Genomic DNA, 15497 nt, shown 5'->3' with positions numbered 1-15497 from the left:
TAACTGGCTTCCCTTACAGTTTTAGTTGGATTCATTCATGCTTCCTTTCTCTGGCAGCACTCTGATCGCTCTGCTCTGTTCACCTCCTCTTTTAAGAAGTCCCGATGTGATCTTTTGCACATTATTGTCACAATAATATTTAATACATTCATAGAGCTGTAAGCAATGTGCTGCAAAGGCAAGTACAAATCTAATAATCTCTATGACCTAAATGAAAAATATTAAAAGGAAATTAAAACAGGACAAATAAATCATGAAATTAAATAAAAAGCACCAGCTTGAAACTCACCAGCTTTTCCCTGGACTGATAAAAGATGTACTTCTGCTAGGAGCTCTCTATTGGTCCCTCCCTCTGCCTGTTAAAAGACCTGGCATGCCTAGAGTCACTACTGGTAACTGCTTACAGAATTATGAAATTCACATCACTTCCAAAAAAAATGATGCCTTCTTAGAGATGAAGTTTATTTCATCACTCTCTTTTTCACCCTGTGAAGACGGGAAGGGTTTAAGAAGGCTGCTCTGCTCCCAAACCTTTCTCCACTAGGCCTTATTGTGAACATAAATTCAGGAATATAAATTCAGTGGCAATTCCTATGCCGACTACTCACATTGCACTTGCAGTCTAGCACCCGGTCTTCGGCACTCTTGCTTCCTCCAACACGCTCACTTACAAATGCACGGTTTTGGCTAGTATGATTGCAGCTAAACCATTGATCCTGGTTTTATTGTTATTATAAGCATATTCCTTAAACAACATTAGAAATTTTGGCAAACATAACCAAGATTCAACTTCAGCATCCAAAAATCTGTCAAGGTTCATCCTGCAAACACCACCTGCCTGTCCCCCAGCTCCCAGGAACCAGCATCACGGTGCTTCCATTTTTGTGGCTATGAAGCAGACCTATTGCCTGCCAACACACTGGAGAAATGAGGGGTCTCCTCCTCTGCAACCTACAACAGCTGCCCGGAGCAACAAACGAGTGTCAATTTGTGGTGAAGGTTAAATCCTACCTGCATATCCAGTTTAGCCAAGCTTTAGAATAACTACAATCCCTGCCACAGTACAAACTGAAACTGCAGTGGTGACTGAATGACCACTTGTCCCTTATTTCAGAGGGCACCCTCAATTCGTTTCAGTTCCTGCACAAGCAGAGAAGACTGAACCAATCTCCTCTTTGCAGGGCAATGCTAAGCAAGGCAACTGCTGATTACAGCCTTATTTTCAGTAAAGAGCACCAGCCTTTTAAGAAGAACAGTCTCAGCACTTTAGAAAAAATACCTCTTCTGCCTCATCTTAAAGATAATGGGACAACTGAAATAAAATCATTAGGATGCATATTCTGAGCTGAAAGTCTGCCTGTTTAAATACTTCATGAACCCAGGCCTCGGGTTTTGCACTCGCAACTCAGGCAAGAAAACAGCACAAAAAAAGCAAGTCTCCCCAAAGGCTCATTAACAGCTGTACAAACAGGTGCTTGCTGCCTACCAACATTCAAAGGTTTTACTACAAGGGCCAGGACAGAGCAGCGAGTCAGCTCCCTGACAAGGTCTGCAGACAAAACCCTTACCACAGCTTTCCAGGTTCAGCAACCTACAAAGGGAAGAGTCCAACAGCTGAGCAGATTTGCTGTACTTGTGCTGGTGAGGAGCTGTAAGGAGGTCAGAGCTGCCCAAGCCGAGGAACCTGGAAAAAGAAATTTGTTTTCTGAGCTTTGGCTGAGACGTACAAGAGAGTATCTGAAGCAAGAAGAGGAAAAATTAAACAACTATGGTTTATATTTGTGTCACATTTTTATAAACATGGGAGCCAAAGTTTCTTCACAAAACTTTATAGCAGTGACTTCAGCATTTTCTTGTTGGTATGGACTGAGCTATGACTGCACATTAGTGAGAAATGACATCAACCATTACAGGAAAGTTTTCTACTGCTTATGCACAAGTTAATTGTTCATGATGAACTGCCTGATACAAAATGGCATGTAAAGGGGACAGATGAAAAATATTTTCTTACACAAGCAATTATCTTTTCTGTAAATATTCACATTTCTTAGAAAATAAAAAAAAAAATTACTACATGGGCAAAAAACACCAAACATTATTCATACAGACTACTGGTTGTAAAAGCAAATTAAATAATGTTATCCAAGACTGATTTGTTGTTAAAACTATAAACCTAGACAGGCAAGTCACTTGCCAGTAAAATACTAATTTTTTACTTTCAATTAAGACAGTATTTAAAAGCTTGGCTTAAAGAGCATGTTTTTCTCCATGGTCACCAATGACTCATGATATCAAACTATTTCGCATGCAGTTCATTATTGCACAGCTGAAAAGGAAACCATTAATTGCCTCCTCCTGGTTATTTCCAGTACAGCAATGAAACCACAGCAAGCATATTAGTAACATAGGAAGTACAACACAGTCTGACACTAGACTTTGGCAAGGCACCCTCCTTCCCAGCTACTTCTTAAGGAAAGGCTCGATTGGCCGCAATTTCTAAGTTCTGCAGGAGGTGACAAAGACAGAAGCAAAAGACTCTCTCAAGTGACTAAACACAATCTTCCTTCCCCCCACCCAGTGTGCTAAAAATGTGTTAGATTAGTATAAAATTAGCACAATCTTACACACCGAAAAGGGAATACCTTAGTTTACAAGGTGAAGCATACATTGAGTCAAGGAATGAATGATGAATGCAAAACTCGGTTTATCATTGTAGACAACTTGAACGTTGAGCATAAAGATGCAATCTTTCATGCACTCAAGTGTTTTTCCCTGAATCTCCAACAGGATCAGTACTCCAAGGTATTTGTCTCAACATCCCTACGCTGAGTGCTTCACAAGCAGGTGAGAAACACAATTGGTGGAAGTGAGACAGTGGATAGAATTGTCCATAGGAACATAACATTGCAGCAAAACATATCAAGACAACATTTTCAGTTCCAGGATGACACTTACAGCCAAGATGAAGAGGAAGACCAAGCCCATGATAAATCTGATAATCAGGATTCCAGACTGAGGTGTAGGAAAACCTAAGTGTTTCCACCTTTATGCTAGTACACCCTACATTCACAAAGCTTGTGCCATAGAATTCCAATGAAAAAAAAATCTTAAAAAAAAAGACAAAACGGCAAGCAAAAAACCCCAAACTCCAAACAAACCACCAAAAAGTTACAACTGATACAGCTGCATGGAGGAAATCAGCATACAGAATATGAAAAGCAGTAAAGTATTTGTTTTTAGCACCAGCTAATAGGGGTCTAGAAGGGACACTGAGAATCCTTCAGCCCAGAAGTTGGTATTTTTATCTAATTGCTTTCCAAATTAGGCCCATGTGTAGAAAAGAACTGTATGTTCCAAGAGTAACCCCATCTCAATACATCATTATATTATCTTGCAAGAAGCAAAATGTTCCAGGAGCACCTTTCCCCCTGCCCCCCAGTGGCAGTTAAGCATTAATTTGTTCTCTGAAAACTAGTGTTGATCTTTAGCACACAGAAATAAAATTGAAAAATAACTCGTGTGACTCTGGCCTTCAGGATCACTTACTTCTTTTGGCCAGAAGGGGAAGCTAGTGCTATGCATTTCTGTCCCACAGCTTGGATGTACTCTGAACACAGAGGAATTCAGAATTACTTCTTCATCACAATCATAAATCTACGCTGTTTGGCCACAGCTGAGACTTTGAACAACCTGAGGAACTTAAACACATTCAGGATTTGTTCAAAATGCATTCAGTAAGCTTCAGAATTTAAAAGTCACACCTCTGCCAGCGTGAATTCCTTCTCAGTTTTGTTTTGGAGAGTTACTCACAGAAGACTATCAGCAAGCAGCTGTAACCCTATTTAGGAATTCTTTACAGTGAGTTTACGGTCCTTTTACAGTGAGTTTCTGACTTTGCAGCAGAATTTTGCTGTTGCTCTCTACGGTTGCTGCAGTAAGTCAGAGATCTCTGTGTAACATAGGGCCTCTGCATGAATGTAACATTCCCACATAAACCAGAAACAAAATGCAAGGCATAGATTCTAACCAGTAGTTCTGTTTGTGTGTTAAGACACCTATTCAGAGCATCAGTGTGGGGATCAAACTGAAAACTTCATACGAAAGGTACAAAGAGTTGCCTTGTAGCATAAATCAGTGTTAAAGGACTTGATGTTTTATTGTTGAAAATGAAGAGAAATCTGCAGTATTCACCTCAGATGACTCAGTCATCAGCACCCTTCATGCTTCTCAGACCAGATTCAGCTGTACCTATTTGATGTTTGGCAATTTTAGTAGAGAAGGAGAGAGGCTGAATGACTTAGGTTTTTCCTTCTGATAACTATTCTGTTTCACCTTCTCAGCATTAAAAAATTGGCGGTTAATTTGATTAAAGCTGATCTATCAGCCATGTTAGATGGCCTTTCTCACAGTGCTGTGGAAAGAAACACCAACACTGATGTCAAAAGCTGTCTCCAGTTCTTTCCAAATTTTCTAGTTTTGTATCTGTGTCCGTAACCTTAACAAAAAAAACAAAACAAGCAAAAAAACACAACCTCCAAAAACCAGAGCTCTTAAGCCACATTTCAGAATGACATGTCAGTGACATTTCACCTCTTCTGTGCTACTGTTCAACTGAAAAGTAAACAGTCATTCAAACCCTCCCTTACTTTAGCTGGTGTTCTGGAAAAAACAGCAGTTCATGAGTTAAAGGCTCATGACCTGTCCCTCTAATTGTGGAAAGCATAAAAATTCTGATGTCATCTCCTCAGAGTGAACTCATTCTTATACCTAAGTCTATGACAAGAATAAAAATGGCATCAACAATCTGTTTCAATGACACTGTTTGTCTCATTTCCAATTAGAAAAGTAACATTTCTCCGAAGTCATTAGTGCCTGGCCATTATATCTCACCACTTCTCCAGTCTCGCTGCTCCGAGAGCAAAGACTCCGGGTAGGTTCCTGTCAGGAATATTGATAAGCCTCAGGAAGAGCTCTTTTCCAGATGGTCTCATACAAGGCATTCATGCTCCAGCTGTTCCCCATGAAGGTTAAATGCTGTTAGCAGAACACGCTCTCCGGCGGAAAGTGAGGTTTGTCACTAGGATAGCTGTGCAAATCACTGAATTCTTTAGCTGTAACTCAACTTCACTTTAACTACATAGGCATATGGAACAAAGAAAAATATTCTTGCCTGGTTTATATTAAATCAGTATGTCTCAATAGGCATGAAAATATGCTCAAGTGACAAAGGGATCCTCAACATCAGCATCTCTGACTGAATTCAATTCTTAAATGTTCAGACCAGGCCCTAAACACTCAGTCATAGCACGGAGAAGGAAAGCATCGAGGACACCTGTGCTATTCCCAGATTTTTCTAACCTGTCACTGATGATCTCCAATGATCAGATCAAATCTCCAAAACCTATGCAGATAACTTGTTACAGTGTTTTGCTATCTTTACTGATAGCAACTTCTCCCTCCCGCACCCAGTAGTAAACTAAATTTTATTCTCTGCAATTTAAGCCTGTTATTTCTTGTCCTATTCCCCATGAAGTAGAGAAAAGGGACCAAACTCTTCCTCTTCAGAGTAGCTTTCTATGCATGTTTCAAGACCTCCAGGTTTGTTGCAAAAACAGGAGTACATGCCAAACAGGCCAGCTAGAACCACTAAGGATGTTTTTTCCTATCTAGTCCCCATATTTGCACAGTTGTTTATTCCTGTTGCAGTGTAGGATATCACATTTGTCTCTATTAAAGAGCAAGATCTTAACAAGCAGAACAGAACTGTATCTGGAAGGGGAAAAAAAATATAAAAAAAAAACCCAACCTCCTTTATATGTCACAAATCCATTCCTCTGACCTTTTCAGCTAATTTTAAATGATAATTATTTACCATTATATTTTAGATCAAAACTTCATAAATACTGTTTTTAATGCAGTGAGCATAGCAGACCCTGACAGGCAGCTTCCTCACTTGATTCTCCCACCACGCACACAAACACTCCTAGATTACTTAAAGATGATGACTGCAGTGTCTCAGAAGCCCAGACAAGAGGGCAGCATGTATTTTAGTGAAGGTTATTTCGGAAAACCTTATGATCAGCCTTTCTGGAAGAAGACTACAGGTACAGACTTAATGCTAGTTACCTCACCGCAGACTTTCTTAATTCTTACATTTTAAATAACAAAGACCACATTTTAAAGTCTGACCTGTAAAAGAATACTCCTTTCGTTCCTAGTGCTCTGTGAAAAAGGTGACACCGCAGGGACTTTTCCCCTGAAAAAAGAGAGGGCAAAAAAAAAAAAATTCTTTTGCCTCCCTTCTTCACTTTAATGCAACTGTTGAAGGGTTCCCCCTCTCTCATTTTTTTTTTCTCCAACGTGACTCTCAGATGCTTGTTGGATAAATATTTCAACACTTGCTCAAAAAAGAAGAGTAAATACTTTTAATATCCCTTTTAAGAGCTTTAGTTTAAAAAGGTATCCGAGAAACAGTCAAAAAAGAAACAGCAAGACAAAAACCAGTTTCATTCAAGGAAACAATCTTCGCTGATAATCTTTTCTGAAGACAAATTTAGACATTCCTTATGATCAGTTCCCAGGGGATAAAAATTTTTAATATTTTGGCTCAATGATGACTGTGAGAGTCCTGGAATTAGGCCAGCTTTTTCTAGCTGGTGCTAGAAACAAATATTTTACTGCTTTTCTCACAAGAGCCTTCTGAAAGTGTCACGAGACAATGAGCGCATCAGGATTCCCAAGAAAATAGGACAGAACCTCACTGTATTTCCAGCGGGGTGACAGTCACTAAAGGCAAGTGGAAGACACCAACATTTTGCATAAAATAAATAAATAAATACATAACTATAAAACAAACACATTTGGCTAGGTACTCACCCTACTAAAAAGGCTTGGAAACCACAGGCTGGAAATGCTGTTGCAAAATGCAATTCTGAGATGTATTAAGAGAAGTGTTACAAGAAAGAAATTAAGTCATCATTTCACTTCACTCCGCTCTCCCTGCAATAGCTTTGAATTACTGGTGAGGTCTGAAGGAGACTACAGCACTCGCTTTCAGGCACCTTACTAGAAGAGATGTAAACAAACTGGAACCAAGAGGAAAACTTAATCAAGAATATTTAAATGTGAAGAAAAGCAAAGAACTTAAAAAATCAGCTTTTCTGGAAGAGCAGAACTGGAAAAGTAGGGGAAGGAGTGGGAATATACCTTTCTTCATAGGCATATGGTGTTATGGAGATGACAGGGAATGATTTGCTGCATCACCATCAAAAGCAGACTAACAAGTAACCAGTTTATTTTGTAGAAAGGCAAATCTAAACCAAATTGCAGAAGAAACTTCCTAACTACAAAGATGATTAAGAACTGGAGCAGAGTACACATAGGGAGACTGCAAAATACCTTCTATTTGAATTTTACCTAATCCCTATATAAAATAGTTCTGTCCCTACCATATACCACCCGAATGATGCAGCCAGCACATCACTTGACAGGGATTTACTGCACTTTTGCATAACATAACATGTACAAGGCTCAAATATGCCTCAGACGCAGCATTCCTAAAAGAATTTCTGTCAAATCTTTACACACCTAAAGTGTTGTTTTGTTTGTTTAAAAGTACTTCCCCTCCCCTCACAGCCTTCAGGCTTTTAGCCTGATCTTTTTAGAGGCAGAAATGCATTCTTCCTCTGTAGAACACAGCATCTGTTCCACTGTGAGATCTCCCTGTTGCTGAGTCAGCTTTAGCCAGAAGGAAACCACATGGAGCAAGTGCCTCCAGATTTTTCCCTTTCCTCCTGTAACACCCACAGAGGCAGAATTCGTTTGTGGGAGGTGGCAGGGAAGGAAGCAAACCAGATCCCTGCACCCCCCTCCACAAATATCAGGACTAGAATTTCTCATCTCTTTTCATCCAGCTTTCCAGGAAAAAATACATATGGTATTTTTCAAATATAGTAATTTCAGGTACTCCACTATTTTGAGATTTGGAGAAAGCACATACAGAGCTCGCAACAGATGCTGTCAGATAACAGCAACAAGCACAGTCAGGTCCTACAAACATCACAGACCCATTCATGTGACTGTTATCCTCAAACCAGCGCTCCTTTGAAAAGTGACTGCCATGCACAACAAACTCATGTCGAGCAAAGTAAATCACTATTTTTCTATTCTCACCCGTGCCTTAACAATAGGGTCTTATAGAATTTGCCATCTCTAAAGGAGGGGAATTTAAAATTTTATTCCAATTGCAAAATTTGTACTTCAGTAGTGAACCAGCAATGTCAGGTTAATGATGTCAGACTTGCAGTCTGGAAGCTACACTCCCAACAATCCACAAACAATAAACAGACTATTTAAAAAAAAAAAAAAAACAAACCAAAAATCAAACTGTTCTTCCAGGTATACATTAGGTATCTTCTCATGCTGCCACATGTAACTTGCAGTCTACATTCTTTCATTAACCAGCTCTTTTCTTATGCTCTCAAAAACTCTGTAAGAGCTCAGAGGAAGAAGGGTTTTGGAAAGATGGAGCAGCCTACAAGGAATAAGCAGTACGAACTTTACAAGGAGTGTTCTGGTTCTGCATGTGAAAAGCCAAAACCAGACACAGAATACAATCCACAGATTATACATGTGAAAATACGGGAAGTTGAGAGTGCCTAATTATTACATATGCCTGAAGAGGTTATAATCAGTTTATTGTCACATTACATGGCATTCTTTCTGAGGAAATTAAACCAGTTTTTACTGACATGCTAGCCAGCACTTAAAAGTACACTGTATTCCATCTCGGACAACTCTGTCTTTAATAAAGACAACATACTGTCAAATACAGTCCAAGTACGCTACCTCTCTGGTTTTTACTACCTATTGTCAGACACTTCAAATGATGAGAGAAACCTCAACCTTGCTTCTAGTGCTGCAGGTCCAGCCCAGCTCCTGTGTAAATACTAACCTTCACGCACACAGGCTCTTACCCAAAACTGCTGTACGTAAAATATTTGTGTCTCAGATCAATTTCAGAAAAAGACTTAAATGCGTAAGGCAACATCTGGGATCTGCGCATTCATCCAGCATGTGGAAGCCAGTTACAACCATGTTTTCCCAGCTTGCGTGGCACTGAAAGGTTACCATATGGAGATGAGTAACTGTTATTTGGATTAGGCTTTCAGCTACACTCACTCCCCTACGAGGACCCTTTCCTGTTTATGTGACAGGCATGTCACATTTTTCAGGCGTGCCATACACAGTTGTAGAAATAATGAACTTTGACTGGGCTTCTTGTATACACTACCTGCGTGAGGCCATGGTGATTTCCAACACAAGGAGACACAGTAATGTTTCACAAAACACAAGAGGTGACCAGAGCATGAGGAAAAACAAAGGCAAGGCCACACGGTCTGCATATGCTTTCATCCACCTCACTGTTGAAGGAAAAACAGCACAAGAGCACCCAGACAGCTCTGCAACAGCCCTGAACACCACCCCACACAATGAGATCACTCAAACCATCATCATGCCATCCTTCCCCACACGTGATGGTCACATGCCAGACAGCCTCCACGCATGTGTTGAGCTGTGAAGTTCCAGGTCTGACCAACACATTTGAGATTGTTCAGTGAACCCTCCCTTACCACTGTACGCACACCTTTTTTGCTTTGCTTCCATTGATTACTCACAATATGGACTGAGCTGGGCTCATATGGTGCTAACAGATCCCATGAACCAGAACAGGTGGCCCCTACTGAAGGCATGCTCTGCAGAATCAGGCTCCTCAAACACAAAGCTCCTAGCTCAAGGTAACTGCTTAAATCGCCACACGTGCCCATGTCAACATTAAGACATCCCAGCACTTCTCTAGGAAATGTTTTGAAGATGGTTAATGTCTAGAAAGTTTAATATTTTAATAGTTTGATTATAAGAATGTAAACAGCTGCTTTCTGGACATAATGTCCAGAATGTATTCCAAATTAGTGCCAAACCAATTGTTACCAGTAGAGGTACAAAGAAACCCCACACCTAAATTAAAAGCTGCCCCATGAAAGAGTATTTACAAAGCTACTCTCCTGGCACAAGATAAAAATCCAGCTCCTGGAACCGTAAGTCCTCAGAGCATGCAGATCAAGGTAGCTTCTTTCTGTATTGCTTTGGAAAACAGCATGGACCAAATCCAACAGACACAGGGATCAAGCTGTGTTTGAGAGGTTTGTAAAGTTTGTTTGTAGTCAAACCACTGCCCCAGCCATGTTCAAAATGAAGACATGCTTGGATCCAGTTTTTAAACAGTGTTGTTGCCAGCGTCACAGCCTATGGTGATTTTGACTTGAGGAGACTGGTCCACAAGTTTGAAGAAGTATCTGATGGAACAGCTGCCATCTTCCAGACTCCACATATCTATCTGAAAACACTCAGGATTATGAATCCCAAAATTATCAACAGAAGGCAGAAGTGAAGGGCTCAGAGAGAGAGACCGTGCTCTCCTGCCAAGAACCAAGTGCTCTGGGAAAACAGTGAGTCTTACTGCAGCACTGCACATAGCAAGTCTCATTCTCTTGCTTGTACTAAGTTTGACTCTGTAAACTAAAGGAACCAAACTCTTTGAGCAAGGAAGGCCTGTTTGGCACGTGCAGAATGCCCCCCGTAATACAATTATAACTCATTTTACATTTACAACAACACGGAGTTGTAAGTGGCAGGTTTTTATCAGTGCTATGGGGGATCCCAAGTCCTGTTTAAAATCTGAAGCACACGAAGGTGCTCACTTCTCCTCTGAGCTTTTTTACAGTTTCAGATGAGTGGTAGGATGAGGAAGAGATGATACAGATTTTTCAACTCATACTGCAGCAGCAGGATGAAAAGGGGAATCACAAATCAATTCCTAAGAGAAAACTAGGAATCTGCTCCCATTAGAATAAAAGTTTTTACATTCCTGAAAGATGAGTGAATAAACTTCCAGGATTTTAACTGTTTGTAAAATTTGTGTGTTTGACATTACTTTTGATGACTTCAGCCTCACGTGACAAGTCAACATACACTGAGGATCCACATGCCGTTCTTAACTGTAAAGCATTTATCAGACCCAAGTGAAAACTATACCCATCTTGTCCATTCACTGCACAGACCTGCTCATCTTTGTACTCACGGCAAGCCCAAAGGATGCTTACATTATAATCTCACCGGAGTTACTTTTGTGTTTGTCACAAGCTTGATCAGGAGGCTGTTTCTCCATTGCAACTGCTTCTGGAAAACCAATTCACTACACACCCTGTCAGACGTAGCTGCTGCAGCTGAAGAGATCATCTCCCACAGCCGGGATGAATGAAACAGAAGCCACCTTGTCACCCACCTCAACTAAACTGAGCAAGAGTGGGAAAACGGAGCCCTCTGCCCCAGCAGTTCGCAGCACGTGAATGTACCTGGCCAAACCGGTGGCAGTCTGCCGCACCACACAGACTTGTGGGCTGCGGTGGCACAGGAACAGGCATGGCACCTCACGAGGATGGCAGCCCATGGGAAAAAGGACCACTTCAGCCAGAACACACATAATAGTGGCCCCTGTGAACTGGAGCCAGGTCCCAGCTACACAGCTTCATTTGTCCCAGAGGCTTCCCCTCTGAGCAAGTCACCACAGTGAGCAGAGAGCACAGGAGCTTCGTTCTATAAGCCACACAAGTTATTTATTCTGGAGCCTTTTGGGAGAGAGATGACAAGAACAAGAGCAAGGTTTGTTTGTGAAGCTGAAGGCAGCAGTCAGGGAAGACAACTGCTGGATACAAAGCCTAAGCACCCTGGCTGACGACTTCTGTTGTTTCAGATGCAAATCAAGCAACATACATACTGTAGAGAGAAGGGATGGGATCTTAATAACTGTAAAAACCTTTAAAACAATAATCCTACACAAAAGTGAAATCCAATAGCATCAACCTTTCTCACTTTACCTTCCTCCTCCAAAAAGCATTTGAGACAGCAGGGCTTGAAAAGTGGTGCCTGTGAAACATGCATGTTGCTTCCAATGCCTCAACCAACCAATAATTCTTTACCTGTCTTTGGCGAAAACACTGTAGAGGGTTTTTTGTCTGACTGAAAGATACACTATCCATCAGGTATGAGAAAAGCATCAGAGAAAAAGCTATTTTGGAAAGAGTTGGAAAAAAAAAAAAGTAATCAGAAATGTAGGAGGGAGGGAGGTTTAAGAAACAAATCAGAGAGTGTGTCCCCTAAAAGGATAACACAACAAAGGTCCCTCTCTTCATTGAACTGTTTAAGTCAAGGACAGAAGAGGACAGAGCAAAGTAAGAGCCATTTTCACTTCTCTCCCACACAGAATCACAAATATATTTGAAGAAAATGAACTGTGAGATGATGTGTGTAAAAAATATACTGCTCTACCGTGACTGGTGATGGTAGAGTTATGTTGTATATTTAGGCAGACATCCAGAAAAAGGTGATTGCCAGTTCACAGTTATGAATCATGAATCTCAACAGCAGAATAAGAGGCTACAGTGTGCTGAACAGAACGAACCAGCAGCACTTCATAGAGAGACCATCAAAACACAGCTAGCTTCCAACATGTCAATCAAAGGTTAAAAGCATGGTAAAACAAAGGGAAAATCAAGGAGATAGGAACACCAAGAAAGGACCATATGAATTTCAGACATCTCTGCATTGATTTTTTGTCTTCAAACAATAGTTGCAGAATTACATTGAGGCTAGAAAAGACAACTGCAGTTATAAAAACATAGCTACAATAGCAAGAGAAGTGATTTAGCAAGGGAATGGCTTTATCGAACTAGACAGCAATAGCAGGTCAGTAAGCATTGGAAGATGAGGTCTGAGATTCTCCAATACAGGATATGTTAAAACATGAAGTATTTCCCTCCATCCCTTCCTAAAACCACACAAGTAACCATGACTACCTCTCTTAGGTTTCATCAAGTCTTTTAAAGGTTCACTAGAGACTTCAAAATGGTGAAAAAGCGATCTCCCCCTGAGAAGAATTATTTTCTTTCCAGCACTTAAAAGGCAAAGCACAGATATCAAAACACATTCAGCTCCACTGAAGTATTTGTCTCCACATTTTCTACTGTTCACTGCTCTTCGTCAATTCTTTTTCTAAAACAGTTATCCATACCCTATGGGTTTCTCCTAACAGGGACCATCTTCTTGGTTTTTCACCCTGAAGTAGTATCTTCCATATTTAACTCTGTTGTTCAGAACATTATACCCAAGAAACTATGTGGAAATAAAACCAAATTGGGTTTGGTTTTATTGCCAGCAGGGACTCACCTGGTTACAGTTGACACTGTAGGCTCTTTCTGAGTTTTTAGCTCTCATCATTCTTTCTTTTCCTTCTGCCTTGTCCTGTGCCTTTTCCAGCTTTCTGACTCCAGCTATCCAGAGTGGGGCAAACCAGTAAAAAACCTCCAAGACATTCCAAAAATCTTCACAAGAGCCTCTGACTAGCAGTTGCATCCTCCAAGATAACTTCTGTCCTGGCTCCTGTTTTTCTGGCTATTAGTCTCAGGTGCTACTCCAATCCACTCAGCTTATTTAATAAAGTGCAGCTGGGATACTCTTGTGCCATCACACGAAAGTACACTTTTTCTTTACAGCTAATGCCTCCTCACCACAAACAAAAAGCTGGATAACAGATAAAGAAAAAAATATGTATACTGCACTTCAACAGGATCAACAGCATAGAAAAATTCGTAACAAAAGGAACTTACAAAAAACAGGGACTCTGCAGAAGTACTACCACTAAAAGTTTCTGAGACACTGCAGAACCATTATTTTCTGATTTTAATCCCTGTTTAGGAAAAACAGACAAGAATTACAGCCCAAAGCATACAAGACACTAACATTCAAAACCTGTCACAACAAAAAACTGTCTTTTCTTAATCTAAAGGGATTTCAAAGTTTACCAAAACTTGCACAGGATCATCCAAATATGAAAACATCCAAATAGAAACACTAAGACATGCATGACTGATGAAAGGGATTTCAAAGTTTACCAAAACTTGCAAAGGATCATCCAAATATGAAAACATCTAAATAGAAACACTGTTAAGACATGCATGACTGATGGTTACAGCACTGGTTAAAAAAAAAGTCACTACTGCAATGCTGTATTCCAACAAAAGGAAGCAAACTGGTTGGGAACAGCTGGGAGTTAATGTAGCAGGGGCTGAAGATGGAAAAAACAGATGTGACTGAACAACAAAGAGCATTCTTTTTCTTTTTGGTTATTTTTAAATTTTACTTAGGACTTACACTAATGCTATAACTGCTTCTTTATGAAAAATACATGTTAAATTAAACTAAAAAAATTAATCTGTTCTTGGAACTTATAAATACAAAATAAGGTCACTAACCAAGTTCTAAACATGGGACTTGAACACTGTGGATTTTTTTTTCCCTTAGCAGGGGAAGAAGGTTTAGCTTTAAAAACATATTGAACCAAGCAATGGAATTGACATTTAAAAAAAAAGATAGGATCGACTCATTCTCCAAAAAGAGCCATTACTCATTACAGTGACGTACACAGGCACATATCTGGCTGAACACACATTCATCTCTGTTGCTCAGGTTTCCCTCGTGCTCCTGCGAGTGCTGCACAGTCCATTATAACCCAGCACAGGTGCTCAATCTCCAGTCAACCCCCAGCCTCTCCAACTCCATCATCTCAGCACCTGACAGACACTTTGCAGCTGCAAAGGGACACTTCTTTCCTCACCTCTCCCCAGAGCAAAGGAGCATGGAGGCTCTTCACCACAACCATGGCAAGGAGCAGCGAGAGCCCACTGCCGGGGCAGCCTCAGCAAAATGGCTGGAAGGCGGCAACACTTTCCACCAGGTAAAACCAACACAAGGCAAACAGCCAAGAGACTACACGAGGGGTGATGCACAGACGTGGCATCCAAATACTTTCCTAATGGAATACAGGCATTCAAACAACTCCCTCCTGATGAAAAATACCATAAGGCAGGGAGGTATTTGAGGGAGATGTTGAAACTTTTAATGAAAGGAGACCAGACTCACTTCTCTGTTTTACAAGTAGAGAGAAAGCAGCAGACAGATGAGGCCAGATCGCATTTGGGTTCCTATTGCACCATGATCCTCCCGGAAACTATGCTAAGGCACATGGAAAATAAGGAGGTGATTGGTGACAGCCAATGTGGCTTCACGAAGGGTGGTGGTGCGGTCAACACGCTGGCAGGAAGGGATGCCATCCAGAGGGACCCTGACAGGCCTGAGAGGTGGGCCCTTGCCAACCTCATGAAGTCCAACAAGGCCAAGTACAAGGTCCTGCACGTGGCTCGGGGCAATCCCAAGCACAAATACAGGCTGGGAGGAGAAGGGCTTGAGTGCAGCCCTGAGGAGAAGGACTTGGGGATGCTGGTTGGTGAGAAGCTGAACATGAGCCGGCAGTGTGCGCTTGCAGCCCAGACACCAACCGTGTCCTGGGCTGCATCAAAAGAAGCGTGACCGGCAGGGGCAGG

This window comes from Pterocles gutturalis, unplaced genomic scaffold, assembly GCF_000699245.1.
Source record: "Pterocles gutturalis isolate BGI_N339 unplaced genomic scaffold, ASM69924v1 scaffold9397, whole genome shotgun sequence".
NCBI classification, from domain to species: domain Eukaryota; kingdom Metazoa; phylum Chordata; class Aves; order Pterocliformes; family Pteroclidae; genus Pterocles; species Pterocles gutturalis.
The sequence above is the reverse complement of the archived record's forward strand: the minus strand, read 5'-3'. Positions refer to the sequence as shown.